The sequence below is a fragment of the Theropithecus gelada genome, chromosome 4 (assembly GCF_003255815.1).
Source record: "Theropithecus gelada isolate Dixy chromosome 4, Tgel_1.0, whole genome shotgun sequence".
In the NCBI taxonomy this organism is placed as follows: Eukaryota; Metazoa; Chordata; class Mammalia; order Primates; family Cercopithecidae; genus Theropithecus; species Theropithecus gelada.
The window spans coordinates 24,951,132-24,966,697 of record NC_037671.1 but is presented as its reverse complement, the minus strand read 5'-3'; the positions used below and the strand labels follow the sequence as shown (position 1 = coordinate 24,966,697).

Below are 15,566 nucleotides of genomic sequence, written 5' to 3'. Positions count from 1 at the left end.
GGAGGGAGGGAGGGAGGAAGGAAGGAAGGAAGGAAGGAAGGAAGGAAGGAAGGAAGGAAGGAAGGAAGGAAATCTCCATGGGAAAAAAAAACAAAAACAGGACAACTCTGAAGACTCTCCTGCTTGCAATTAAGAGGTATACCCAGAAAGTATCAAAAGTTGTATTCTTCCAGTTGAAATCTTGTCAATTTCATCTTCCTGTTTTGATTACTGGTCTCCTGAAAAGGGGCCTGTGGTATCACAAATTATCCCATTACTCACTCCTCTCAGGTAACTCTGCTGGAAAGGGAAAGAAGTAAATCTTGGAGTCCTGCACTTCCATCCGTTAATCATATCCATGCATGCCCTCAAAAGCAGTAAATCACCGTCTTTCACTGTATTGCCATGATTCACACCTAAAACAGGGCAGAGAAGACAGGTACTCAGAAATGCCATGCCCAGAAAAAAGGTATCTTAATACACTAAAAACGACGACACTTAGGCACACCGGTATTGCTTCTTCTCAAAAAGACATCACACCAGCAAGTATAGTTTATCATTCTAATTAAGGGTCATCAGCCGTGTTAAAGGCAAATTTTATAGACCAAAGCTTTCCAAACAGAACATTTTAGGACTCAGTACCCTTTCCAAGCTCTATTAAAACCAAACATCTATATCATGTTAACCCACTTGGGCAGCACGACTTTAATTAGTAAAATTAGCCCTGTTGTTTGGCCAACTTTCCTCTCATAAACTCTGCAAGGCAGAAACATGGCCATTCATGTGTTTTAAGATGCTACCTAATTATATAAAAGCACTCATCAAACTTTACATAGAAGTTTAAAAATCAAAACATATCATTAATCTGGAAGAAAAAAATTTTGAGGTTACCTCATTTTGTAAGATTATGTGCTCATTTACTACATGAGGAAAAAGGGCTTCTGATAGTCAACCGCCTTCTTTTAATTTAATTACCAGAAAATGCAAACTGTTTTCAGGTTTACCTGAATGTTATCAGTTTGAGTGGATTTTCCTATTCAATACACAATTGCCCTGCTTCCACTGGTCTTGTTAAGAAGAGGCAGTAACAGAAGCCCACACTCGGTATTTTTAAGCATATTTAAAATCTCTCTAGCTGGGGAGATAAGAACACCTCCCTCTTGCCAAGCAAATGCCAACAGCCAACAGAACAAGGCCAAATGATAGAAAACACCTCCTGCAGATTTTACTCAACTTTTTCGTTGAGCTTGCACCATCATTATCAGCTGCCTTTCACAACTGCCAGCCTGTTCCATTAAACTTGCTATCAACTCAATATCAGCAGGATAACAGTACAATGGTCTCCCAGCTCCTAGATTTGGGAGACTGATGAGTGGATGCTAATGAGGTCTCTGCCTGCAAGATGTATTTTTTATATTTGATTCCCTGACCTTAATTTTTACATCATTCAAAAATCTGGAACTAAAGCTCACATTGGGTACAGAAATGACGCTTCTTCAGCAAGAACCAGACCTGGCTGACAGTCTGTTTCTTTAACTGCCTTTCAGCAAAATGGCCGACTCAAGGATTAGGCTCTGAAATGGCTGAGAACAGGGATTTGTAAGACAAGAATGACACATATTTCTGACAGCTGTGAATATATACATAGAAGAGAAGTATCTTTTAAATCAAAGCCATTGTGGTACATTTAAATGGAATAATGTAATTGAAAATAGATTTTAAAAAAAAGAAAATGAACTCAATGCTACCACATTTTTAAGGATGTTTTCATTTTTTTAAAATTGATTTTAAAGGGCTTTGTAATAAGATTATATGCCCTACATTGCAGTACCAAAAGCTCTTTGACTGCATATAAATGACTGTGGTCTGCTCAACTTTCAACACAGGATTTTCTTATCCAGACTCCATCACCATTATATTTTTTAAAAGGCATCTCCTTTGAATTTTGGGTTGTGCTGTGGAAACCTACAACTCATAATGCCTTCGCCTAAATGTACAGGCACACACAAAAATTATTCTTTTTCCCCAATAAGCCTCTGCTAATTGATATCTGCCATTCATATTAAAGTACATGGATATAATATGTTCCTAATAAAAGGAATACACCTTGATGCACATTCCACCACAGAACATGAGGCCCTGAGGTTACTTCAACCTTAACAGTGCCATGAATTACTTTTTGGATGACAGATTTTTTTTTTTTTAATCCCATGTGTTATGTTTTAGCTCCAGCTTTGAAACTGTGCAAATGGAAGGAAAACTATCTTAGTAAACATTCCCCTATCATCAGGTTTAAGAGAATTTTATTTCTAGTTTTAAGGAACAATATAAAATAAACCACAGAGGCTGGTGTCTGTCAGATATGAAGTGTCCAAAGATTAAACCACAGTGACCTATCTCTCTGCATTGTGTTCCAGGGTCACCTAAATACGAATATGGGGATGACGCCTTAAATACGAATACGGGGATGACGCCTTAAATACGAATATGGGGACGATGCTAAAAATGTAGATGTCAGACAGCTTCATATCAGACTTTTAAAATGATCTTTGGGAAATCTAAAAGTCTTATGCCATCCTAAAACAGCAAATACTGACATCCACTTTTTGTCTTTTTTTTTTTCTTTTTAAGTGTAATACCAGTAAACCACATTCAAGGTCAGAAAAAGTCTACTTGGCCACCTGAATAACTCTGCCATATTTGGTATTCAAAATTAAAAAGTGGAGACTTAAAAGTGGTAGTTACATGCTGGATTTCTTTGAAAACTTAAAATTGGAGCAGGAAAAAAACCAAAATAAGGACAACTCATTTAATGGCATTTGGTCAGCTCACTTGTTAAATATACACCGATTTATATACACAGTCAAAAAATAGCACAAGTTAACAGAATGACTAATGTTGTAATGAGACACCTTTATTGAGTCATTATGTATATAAGAAACAGTCCCAAAATTGTGGAGCCTGCCTCAAGTAGGCTGAGGTAACTGAGTATTGGTAAGATAGTGAAATATATGAAGAGACATGCATATAGAGAGAAATGCAGTCAGCAAAATGTCACTAAATTATACCCTTAAATCTGTCTTGCCTTTAAAATGCATCCCCATCAGACAGGCATTCACCCACTCCAGAGAACACAACCAGAAAGGGAGCTTCAAGTCTGCAACCCAAATGACAGCCCAGGAGTTTGTGGGTTTTATAAATGGCAGTTCGAGATTTAGGTTTTGTTTCTCCGTATAAGTAAAGTACCCATGGAAATGTTGTCCTGACACTACAGAATCACAGAAAAAAAGATTTATAGACTGAGTGGTTTACCAATTTCTTTTGATCAAAAGCAGTTAGAGGAGCAACTAGGTCAGATGTCCCTTCTACCTGCCACTTGATTATCTGTAGGGAAACATAAAGCTGGTTTTATTGATTTACCAGGAAATGTTTCTCATATCAAGTTCAGCACTGAATAGTGACCCATAGATATTCAATTTCAATTAGAAAGTAACAGTCCCCCAAAACATAAAACCATTATTTCCAATGCCACAATTTTCAGGGGGAAATTTGGAGGAGAACAATAAGAGAAAAATCGTACAGATACAAAAAGGATTGATGTTATTAGGGCGCAGAGGAGGAACTGATTTTCATTACCCTAAGGGTATTGCTTAATAAGCTCAGACTATAAAACTAGCGTACCTCTAGGAGTTTTGTGTTCCAGGTACCAATATGAGTTTACCAGTCAAAGGCAGACTCTTATGAAAATTATCATGGTTTACTGATGAGTATTTGTATCAATGTCTTAGGGAGATACAGATAGAGATATGTGTGTGTGTGTGTGTGTAATTTATGTTATAATGTGTATGTATGTGTAATTTATATGTTATAATGTGTGTGTGTGTGTGTGTGTATATATAAGCCCACCATTGATGTTGTAAATGACTCAAGAACTATATATGGAAACCATAAATATGTTTCTATATCTCTGTTTAGCTGGCTAAGAAGAAGCTCTCAGAGCTGAAAAGTTCTAAGAGGCAACTTGTTATACCAGAGCCCTAAATCTATAAATCTTACAGCTGACATTTCCCAACCTGGGGCAATAACAGATTAGAGGATGAGGAGGGGCACTTCTATTCTTAAGGACATAACTGGCAGCTGCTGGGCTTATTTGGAATCCTTGGCTCAGGAAAACTTGTTTATGCATTTGGTGTATTCATATACTTTGCCTATTTGCTAGGCTTAACACCAATAAGATGGCTGAACATTTGCTGTTGTCCATTTGTTGACTCACAACAACTCAAGGTTTAAATGCCACATAAAAAGAACCTGACCAGTTGGGAGGAGGCGTCAAGGACTTGATGAAATAGAACAAAGTCTTGTCTTCATTTTTCTCTGGAAAAAGTCAAAAAGCAAATATTGTCTAATAATTCTAAGAGTCCTTTTATTTATCCTCTCGTTACAAAAACTAGCATATACTCCTGGCATGTGTCAATAGATGGTCACAACTGGTACTCAAAAATCAGGTGCTTTAGGTAAAGGGGCCAATATTGAATCTCAAGTTAAATTAAGCTGCTGTTTTGTATACATTTTTGTGATGAGCTTGATATGCTTCTAGATGGTAAATACAGTCTCTCAAAACAAAAACCACATCATCAAAATAAAAACCTTACATTACTGAAGGCCAGAAACACCATGAGAAACAGTTTTAGTATTGTCTTCAAGCATAATAATTAATTAAATAAGACTTCATGTATTTACTAGGAAAATGCCTCAATCTGGTACACTTCATATAGGGACAGAAAAGTCTAAGTGATTCTAATCAAAATGTTTTCAAATCTCTCTTATTTTATGATCAATAGGAAAATAACAATTACATATCTTCCACAGTTGTCACACAAATATTAAATAAATGTCTTAATTACCTCTTTACCTCATTTATATTCTCAGAGATACACAAGTATTTGGCCAAAAGAGAGTAACAGACTTTACAAATTAATCAATTAATTTGAATTGTTCCTTCTAAAAGACATTTTGCTTTTATATTGCCATACAAAAGGCTATCATTTCTTAAACTATTACTTTGTACCTACTTAATTCCTACTAATGTGGCTACGTGGGAAGCGGGATTTCTCCAAATATATTTGTTTTCATTAAACAAATGTCCAACAACTTTCAGAATTAACAAATGGACTAGCGGACCCAAATGAATGCCAGCTAAATAAGCAATTAACCTGGGAACACAAACAACCCCCAATCTACTACATTCAGAACATTCTCAGATTATAGCCAAATGCCAAACTCATTCATCTTAGCAAGTCAGTGTGCCAAGACTTTCTGGATCAAGACAAGCACAATCTCAGGAGCTTTCTTTACCTTCTCTCACTTTAAGAGGTATCAACAAATTAGATATGTATCAATTCATAAAAAAAGTTCGTTAGAATGTGACCAGTATTGGCCCTTTCCTGCTCTAATATTTAATGAAAACCTCTAAAGTTGAGTCATAGAAAACTCTGCATTTTTAAAACAATTCTGAGGCCAGGTGCGGTGAGTCACGCCTGTAATCCCAGAACTTTGGGAGGCAAGGCAGGTGGATCACGAGGTCCGGAAATCAAGGCCATCCTGGCTAATACGGTGAAACCCCATCTCTACTAAAAAATACAAAAAAACTTGCCAGGCGTGGTGGTGGGGGCCTGTAGTGCCAGCTACTCGGGAGGCTGAGGCAGAAGAATGGGGTGAACCCAGGAGGCGGAGCTTGCAGTGAGCCAAGATCCTGCCATTGCACTCCAGCCTGAGCGACAGAGCGAAGACTCTGTCTCAAAAAAGAAAAAAACAAAAAAAACAATTCTTACTACTGAATGTATTTCAGTAAGTCTGCTTGTCTAAAGACTCAAATCCCCACCATAGCTTGGTCTCTTAGGTATCAAAGCCCCTTGATAAAATACGTAGCTATTAAACCTTTAGCATAAATTTACTTCATACAGGAAATCTATTGGCCAAGGCTCAAAGGACAAAATCAATTGAACAGGTAAACTGTGGTAGGAGAGGGAAGCAGAGGAAAAGTTCTATTTAGGGAGAAAAGTTTGTAATCAGTGTGAACTGGGTCACCAAATGCAGTGGGAAGATGGAGGAAACAAGAGATAAAAGTCCAGGGAAAATCTGCCAGACCAGACAGAACTTGAGTCCATTCTGAAGTAGAAAATGTTGGGATTGCCAGGCACGGTGGCTCATGCCTGTAATCCCAGCACTTTGGGAAGCCAAGGCAGGCGGATCACCAGAGGTCAGGAGTTCGAGACCAGCCTGAACAACATGGAGAAACCCCATCTCTACTAAAAACACAAAATCAGCCAGGCGTGGTGGCGCATCCCTGTAATCTCAGCTACTAGGGAGGCTGAGGCAGGAGAATTGCTTGAACCCGGGAGGCAGGGGTTACGGTGAGCCGAGATTGCGCCACTGCACTCCAGCCTGGGCAACAAAAGGGAAACTCCGTCTCAAAAGACAAAAAAACAAAACAGAAGAAAGAAAAAAACAAGAAAAGGTTGGGATCTGGTTTCCAGTATCTCAAGGTTTGTTTTTTCATAATCTGCACTGCCAGTCAAGTAAAACCAACACACACTGGCTGAAGAAGCAAAGTCTTGCTTCCTGGTCTTATCTGGAATTCTATCTTCTCTCCCTCCATGCCCTGGGTACCTGTCAGCCGCCAATGCCCCCTTCCCCTGCCTATAATCACTGGGATCTTCTTTCTAATTGCTCTGGATTTGTTTTGGGTTTTTTTCCTATTCTTTTCTCCCATTCTTTCATAAAATTTCAGAAAGAAGAAATAAAAATCCTTTGCCCAGGCGAGCCACAAGCTTTTAAAAATCCCCATCTGCCGAAAATATTTACATTTAGGGAAAGTGTTGCTCTGTTTACTTCAGAGACCGCACAGATATTTGAACAAGGGGAAAAACAATCCTGGTCTATTGATTCTGAGTCTAGGCTTTATCCACCAGGACCAGTTGTTTCTCACAAGTTATTATTCTGAAAAAGTCAGTTCTATTTAGGTTTTTAAACCAACATTTAAAAACCTACCAAGACAAAAAAATACTTGCCTTTTGAGTGTGATGACATTCAGTCAGAACTGGAAGAATAGGTTGAGCGTAAGTTCAGACCTGGCCTCCATCTTGCTACGTGTCCAAAGAGCATTTAACATTTTAATATAAAATGGCAGCAGGGTGCAGTGGCTCACGCCTATAATCCCAGCACTTTGGAAGGCCAAGGTGGGCAGATCACCTGAGGTCAGGAGTTCAAGGCCAGCCTGGCTATCATAGTGAAACCCTGTTTTACTAAAAATACAAAAATTAGCCAGACATGGTAGTGGGCACCTGTAATCCCGGCTGCTGGGGAGGCTGAGGCACAAGAATCACTGGAACCCGGGAGGCAGAGGTTGCAGTGAGCCGAGATCATGCTACTGAGCTCCAGCCTAGGTAACTGAGCGAGACTCTGTCTCGAAAATAAAATAAAATAGGTCAGGCGTGGTGGCTCAGGCCTGTGATCCCAACACTTTGGGAGGCCGAGGGAGGCAGATCATGAGAGCAAGAGTTCGAGACCAGCCTGGCCAACATGGTGAAACCCTGTCTCTACTAAAAATACAAAAATTAGCCAGGCATGGTGGCGCATGCCTGTAGTCCCAGCTACTCGGGAGGCTGAGGCAGAAGAATCACTTGAACCCGGGAGGCGGAGGCTGCAGTGAGCCGAGATCATACCACTGCACTCCAGCCTAGGCAGCAGAGCAAGACTCCATCTCAAAAAAACAAAATAGAATTAAATAAATAAATAAATAAATAAAAAGGTAAAAGGCAAGACAATACATCAGCAGAATCCTGCCCCATTTTAACTGAGAAGCCTAAGTAATGACTTGAAGTTTATGCTTCTGTGTTCAAAGGCCAAGCAGACTCTCCCAAACAAGAGGCCCCCATTCTCACACGAAGCGATTTACCTTCAGCATTGAGAGTCCCTTCTGGGACAGAGAATGTGAAGAGCGGGAGCTTTAGAAAGGCTGGTGGCAGTGATACCCAACATCCTTCACATAACTCAGCAGGCTGTTACTGTTCCTGCATCTAAAGGAACCAGGAACTGGGTAAAAAAAATGTTCAAAGGAGTTGGGATGAGGCATACGGCCGAAGACAACCAGGGAAGGAGATCTGAAAGAGTGGGAGGTGACCCTGAGAATCTTGGGTGGAAGCAGCAGAACATGGGAGGTGTTCCCAAAACATTTGAATGAGGGAGAGGGCCATAGACTAGCATCTAGTTCCGGTGGGTGGAATCCATTATGATCACTAAGTAGGCCATAGAAAAAGGTGGCTGTAAAAATCTATTCTCCTGCGGGGCGCAGTGGCTCACGCCTGTAATCCCAGCACTTTTGGAGGCCAAGGAGGGCGGATCATGGGGTCAGGAGATCGAAGCAATCCTGGCTAGCACAGTGAAACCCTGTCTCTACAAAAAATACAAAAAAATTAGCCGGGGGTGGTGGCGGGGACCTATAGTCCAAGCTGCTCGGGAGGCTGAGGTGGGAGAATGGCGTGAACCCGGGAGGCGGAGCTTGCAGTGAGCTGAGATGGCACCACTGCATTCCAGCCTGGGAGACAGAGCAAAGCTCCGTCCCAAAAAAAAAAAAAAAAAAAAAATTCTCCTTTCCCCCTCCTTTCTTTGTTTTCATCTAGAAATGGCAGTCCCAGTCTACTGTGCACACAGTTCTGCATTAGCTTATTCAATATCAAGTCACCTAGGAGAAATCAAAGCTAATTTGTTCATAAAACCTAAAGAGAAGATGGACACTATGGCTCATGCGTATAATCCCAGCACTTTGGAAAGCGGCTGAAGCAGGAGGATCACTTGAGGCCAGGAGTTCAAGACCAGCCTGGGGTACATAATGAGACCTCATCTCTACTGAAAATAAAAATAAATTAGCTGGGCTTAGTGGCATGCAACCGTGGTCCCAGCTACTGAGGAAGCTGGGGCGGGAGGACCCCCTGGACCCAGGAATTTGGGGCTACAGTGAGCTATGATTGTGCCACAGCACTCCAGCCTGGGCAACAGAAACACTGTCTTAAGAAACATAAAAATAAACCTTGAGAGAGTTGAAGAGTAAATTGTGACATTACCATGCTCCCTCGCAGGTAAGTTATGAACTCTGCTCTGGTCTGAAGAAACTTCTGGAACATCAACTCTACTGGGTAATACGGTTCTACCTTTTTTTTTTTTTTTTGAGACAGAGTCTCACTCTGTCATCAGGCTGGAGTGCAGTGGTGCGATTTCAGCTCACTGCAACCTCCACTTCCCTGGCGATTCTACTGCCTCAGCCTCTCGAATGGCTGGGATTACAGGCACGCACCACTATGCCCAGCTAATTTTTGTATTTTGGGTAGAGACAGGGTTTCACCATGTTGGCCAGGATGGTCTCAATCTCCTGACCTCGTGATCCACCCGCCTCAGCCTCCCAAAGTGCTGGGATTACAGGTGTGAGCCACCGCACCTAGCCCAGTTCTCCCTTTTATCAGGCAAAGGACTTCTCTCTGGTCAGGCGCTGTGGCTCACGCCTGTAATCCCAGCACTTTGGGAGGCTGAGGTGGGCGGATCACGAGGTCAGGAGATCGAGACCATCCTGGCTAACACGGTGAAACTCTGTCTCTACTAAAAATACAAAAAAATTAGCTGGGCATGGTGGCGGGTGCCTGTAGTCCCAGCTACTCCGGAGGCTGAGGCAGGAGAATGGCATGAACCCAGAAGGCAGAGCTTGCACTGAGCGGATATCACACCACTGCACTCCAGCCTGCGTAACAGAGAGAGACTCCGTCTCAAAAAAAAAAAACTTCTCTCTCTAGAGACTGGCAGAATAAATATAGTTTCTTTCTTGACAGGGTCTCACTCTTTTGCTGAGGTTGGAGGGCAGTGGTACAATATCGGCCACTACAACCTCCGCCTCCCAGGTTCAAGTGATTCTTCTACCTCTCAGCCTGTCGTGTAGCTGGGGTTACAGGCCTGCACCACCACGCCCAGATAATTTTTGTATTTTTAGTAGTGACGGGGTTTCACCATGTTGGCCAGGCTGGTCTCGAACTCCTGACCTCAAGTTATCTGCCTGCCTCGGCCTCCCAAAGTGCTAAGATTACAGCCATGAACCATTGTGCCCAGCAATAAATGTAGTTCTTTCCCCAGTAGGTTTAGGAACAGCTACATTTTTCAAAATTGAATAAAGACAACCACAAGACACAGCATTAATTTTTGCTCTTCTGATGTCATTTCTTTAATGGTTTTTTTTTTCTTTTTTTGAAACAGTCTCGCTCTGTCACCCAGGCTGGAGTGTAATGGCACGATCTCAGCTGACTGCAACCTCCACCTCCCGGGTTCAAGCGATTCTCCTTCCTCAGCTTCCCAAGTAGGTGGGATTACAGGCACCTGCCACTACGCCTGGCTAACTTTTCTATTTTTAGTAGAGATGGGGTTTCAGATGCTGGCCAGGCTGGTCTTGAATGCCTGACCTCAGGTGATCCTCCCGCCTTGGCCTCCCAAAGTGCTGGGATTACAGGTGTGAGCCATGACGCCCGGCCTGATGTCATTTCCTACTGGGAAAAGGAGTAAGAATTAAATAGGACAACTGCCGGAAACACCAGGAATTAACCAGCCACAGCAGGGGATGGGGCCCATTCTCAGTTCCTAGATTCATCTAACCTTTGCAGTTAACTCACAGCAGGACTTCTGTAGTGGGCTCTTCAGCTATCTAGAGGCTTCCTGCCCCTCATTATCATCGCTCTACACAACACAAGGAAAAATAAATTGCACAGTAAAGCAAAATGTTTTGATATCCCAACACACTGAGAGACACACCTGAGGTCCTCTAGCAACTTAAATTTAAAAATGAACTGAAGACAGGACTTTCCCTTCTCTGTTGGAAAATACTGCCAGGAGCACAGTACTCTTGTGAATGGTACTTCTATGTTCTAAAGGGAAAAATGCTTTTCTGTCTCTGAGCTCTGTCTCCAACCTGTGGTCTTGTAGATCTCTCCTGAGAGCTTCCATCTCCCCTGCAAGATCCATTCTTGTGCTGGCCTTAAACCAGCCATGACTCACACACATGCAGACGAGTAAACATCACTAGTTTAAAAAAGAGAAATAGTTACTTATACACCCTTCTTCACAGAGCATTAGTCACAATAGCCAAAAGGTGGAAGCTGCCTAAATGTCAATCATTGGATGAATGGAAAAACAAAATGTGACGTATACATACAATGGAATATTATTCAGCCTTTAAAAAGAAAAGAAGTCTGATGCAGGCTACAACATGGATGAACCTGGAAGACATCATGCTAAGTGAAATAAGCCAGTTACACAAAAACAAATATGGTGTGATTCCATCACAGGAAGTATACGGAGTACTGAAACTCAGAGACAGAAAGGAGCATGGTGGCTGCCAGGAGCTGAGGGGAGCGGGAAATGGTGAGTTGTTGGTTAGTGGGTATAGAATTTCAGTTTTGCAAGATGAAAGGTTCTGGAGATTGGTTGCATGACGATGTGAATATACTTAACACTGCTGAATAGTGTACTTAGAAATAGTAAAGATAGTAAGTTTCACATTGTTTTTTAATAACAATTAAAAATAAATAAAAAAGAGAAATACTTGCAAGCAAAAAAACTGGAATTGCTCTTTACATTACAATTGCATTTTTACTGTACTTCTTTTAAGATATCAATCTAATAAGAATCTACTGCATAGAACGGTGTTAATTTATTTGCTTCTCTCAAATAAGAGCTACTAGTATCATCCATCCTTTTACAGACAAGGAAATTGAGGCATGGAATAAGTAAGTAAGTTTTGCAAAATCACACAATTACAAACTGAGGGAATTTGTCCCATATTTTGCCCTCCTTTATCTCATACATGCCCCTTCTCTTTCTAAAGAGTCTTAGAAGAGTCAGCTTTACTCCTTAACTTCCTGCAAACAGGCTTTCCTCCATACCACTCCCACTAATCAGTTCTCCTAAAGGTCACCAATTACCTCCTTATCACTGCTACTCACTTTTGTAAGCTTATCTTCACTTGGCTTTCTCTGTGGCATGTGATACAGCTGACCCACCCTTTCCTTCTGGAAATTATCTCTTCCCTCTGTTTTCTGGACACAATTCTTCCCAGTAATCCTTCTACTTGTCTGACCACTCCTTCCTTATCATGTTCTTAAGCAACACATTTTCTTCCCCAATTTCCACCCAAACGATGGCTATTTGATGACTAAATGAGCAATTAAGTAATATTTACTGTAAACTTATTTCACGCATTGCCAGGGTTCTTTTGAAGTTTGCAGGTTCTAGAGCCTTCTGGATATAGGCTCTCTAGAGCTGTCACTTGAAAGTGAGGGTTCTATTTTATTTACTTTACACCTCTCAATGCCTACCACAGTGTAAACCTCACTCTTGTTGCCTAGGCTGGAGTGCAATGGCCCCATCTTGGCTCACTGCAACCTCCACCTCCCAGGTTCGAGTGATTCTCCTGCCTCAGCCTCCCAAGTAGCTGGGCTTACAGGCATACACCAACATGCTTGGCTAATTTTTGTATTTTTAGTAGAGACAGAGTTTGCCATGTTGGTCAAGTTGGTCTCGAAATCCTGACCTCAAGGGATCTACCCACCTCCGCCTCCCAAAGTGCTGAGATTACAGGTGTGAGCCACTGCAACCGGCCCCAATTTAATCTTAATATAACCAAATCCTCGCATTCAAACCTGCTTTTCCAGGTATATTCTTCCAGTTTTTACTGCCTAAAGCTCCCAAATTATTCAAATGGCAAGTTCACTCCAAGGCCAGTTAAGGGTCTAACATGGGCTCTGGATAATAGCTAAAACAGTAGAAAAATTGTTCCATTTCACTTACTGTGTAATTCTCAGATCCCTGTCAGGTCTCCCTGGCTTCGAACGGCCCTGAACTGTCTTATAGGAATGGCCACAGCCTCCTGCCCCTCCCGAGCAGTTGTGTCCCAACTGGCCTTTCTGCCTTCAGAGTGCCTCATCCCAATATGAAGCATTAATTGAGATTCAAACATTCCAACAATGTTCCTGCATCTTCTGATTCAATTAGTTGAGCTAAATATGTAAAACCCCCTAGTAAAAGAAAATTAGAGGAAGCTCAAAAGGTGTCTGCATGTTGGAGTCAGCTAAATTTTGATGAGTAAATTAAGTTAGCTATAGATTGCATTCACAAAATCTCACTCACTAGAAAGTTACACAACACCATTGTTTCATCCTTTGTTATCTTCCCTTGAAGACTTTGCTTTACCCACAGGCCTCTGTAAATGTTCTCCATCGCATCCTTTTTTTTGAATAATACGTTCTGAAGTCTACTTCTGATCCCTGACCTCATAGATGTTCTCCTATTAGTTCTATGCTCAGCATAATGGAATGTTAATAAGCTGTTATGACTTACTCTACAAAAATCAATGGTCTCAATCCTGCCGGGTAAATAAGCTACTTTGGTGAGCATGGCTATCCACACAGCATTAGGTACCATTTGGTAAGTCATAGCCTTCAAAGAACAAAAATTTATCCTAAAGAATTCAGAACTTTCATAAACTGACTTTTTGTTTGATTTAGGTATTGAGACTAATTTTCCACCTCCTTCTACATACCTGAAAAATAGCAAGGTGGCAGATCCTGACTAGCCTATAATATGGACAATATCCAAAATATTGCACAACACTGAAAAGATAAAATTTCAACAGAGAATGATGAGCTCTGAGTTATGAATTTTGGGGCACAGTTGGCTGGTACAAGAAAGGATTTTGTTTTGTTTAAGTCTAGGAATAAAAGAACTATATAACAATAATCCCCTGGTAGATCAGACTAGGACACTGAAAAGGCACATGGTAGAATTCAACATCAATTTTTCATAAAAATTATCTTTCAACAAATGAAAGGTCATTCTTTGATAATAGAAGTGTGATGGTACATGAGACTGACCCAAGAAAGTATCAATTTTAAGATGCAGCAGATGTTTAAAAAGATCATCTTGCTTTGAAAGAATGAGAAAAGAAAAGCTTTTCTAAACTTCTGAGAGTTACAAAAAACATATTTTCTTTTTTCCTGGGGTTATCTTGGATTGTATGTGTATTCACAGTTAAGGTTGTTTCAGTGTTTCGTTTTGTTTAATACAACACATCTAACACATCTGTAAAATTATTACCAAGCCAGAAGCCTCTACCATTTTTTTTTTTTTTTTTTTGTTGGAGTTTCGCTCTTGTTGCCCAGGCTGGAGTGCAGTGGTATGATCTCGGCTCACCACAACCTCGACCTCCTGGGTTCAAGCGATTCTCCTGCCTCAGCCTCCCAAGTAGCTGGGATTACAGGCATGTGCCACCACGCCCGGCTAATTTTGTATTCTCAGTAGAGACGGGGTTTCTCCATGTTGGTCAGGCTGGTCTTGAACTCCTGACCTCAGGTGATCCACCCACCTTGGCCTCCCAAAATGCTGGGATTACCGGTGTGAGCCACTGCACTGGGCCTTTTTTTTTTTTTTTTTTTTCTTTTTCTTTTTGAGACAAGAGTCTCACTCTGTCACCTGGGCTGGAGTGCAGTAGTACCATCTCAGCTCACTCCAGCCTCCGCCTCCTGGGATCAAGCAATTCTCCTGCCTCAGCCTCCTGAGTAGCTGGGATTACAGCCACCCGCCACTACGCCTGGCTAATTATTTATTTATTTATTTATTTATTTATTTTTTAGAGATGGGGTTTTACCATGTGGGCCAGGCTGGTCATGCACTCCTGACCTCAAGTGATCTGCCTGCCTCAGCCTCCCAAAGTGCTGGGATTACAGGCACCTGCCACCACGCCCGGCCTAATTTTTTGTATTTTTAGTAGAGATGGGGTTTCACCATGTTGGCCAGGCTGGTCTCAAACTCCTGACCTTGTGATTCACCCACCTCAGCCTCCCAAAGTGCTGAGATTACAGGCATGAGCCACTGTGCCTGCAAAGTCTCTACTTTCAAAGAGATGATTGCCTCTGCAAGTATCTCAAAGGGATTGGGGAAAGGAGTGTTTTTGGTTTTTTTTTTTGAGACGAAGTCTAGCTCTTGTCGCCAGAGTGCAATGGCGCAATCTCAGCTCACTGCAACCTCTGCATCCTGGGTTCAAACGATTCTCCTGCCTCAGCCTTCCAAGTAGCTGGGATTACAGATGCCTGTCACCATGCCCGGCTAATTTTTGTATTTTTAGTAGAGATGGGGTTTCACCATGTTGGCCAGGCTGGTCTCGAACGCCTTACCTCAGGCGATCCACCCGCCTCAGCCTCCCAAAGTGCTGGAATTGCAGGCATGAGCTACCGCGCCCAGCCAGGAGTGGTTTATCACAGTCTTACTTCAGAATTATCCCCTGCATAGGGATAATAAAAGCACAGACTGACTTTAATAGTCAATTTTATTACTGTTCTTTTTTTTATTTCAGACTGAGTCTTGCTCTGTCACCCAGGCTGGAGCGTGATCTCAGGCTCACTGCAACCTCTGCCTGCGGTGTTCAAGCAATTCTCCTGCCTCAGCCTCCTCAGTAGCTGGGACTACAGGCACGCACCATCATGCCCGGCTAATTTTTGTAT

At 41.8% G+C, this 15,566-nt stretch overlaps 1 long non-coding RNA gene across 1 annotated transcript in view; it reads right to left on the bottom strand.

Moving 5' to 3' along the window:
• Nucleotides 1-15,566, bottom strand: part of LOC112622983 — a 99,382-nt gene that overhangs the window by 71,237 nt on the left and 12,579 nt on the right. Inside the window, exon 2 of the long non-coding RNA XR_003119066.1 lies at nucleotides 262-395. This is a non-coding gene — a long non-coding RNA (uncharacterized LOC112622983). The remainder of the gene's footprint in view (nucleotides 1-261; nucleotides 396-15,566) is intronic.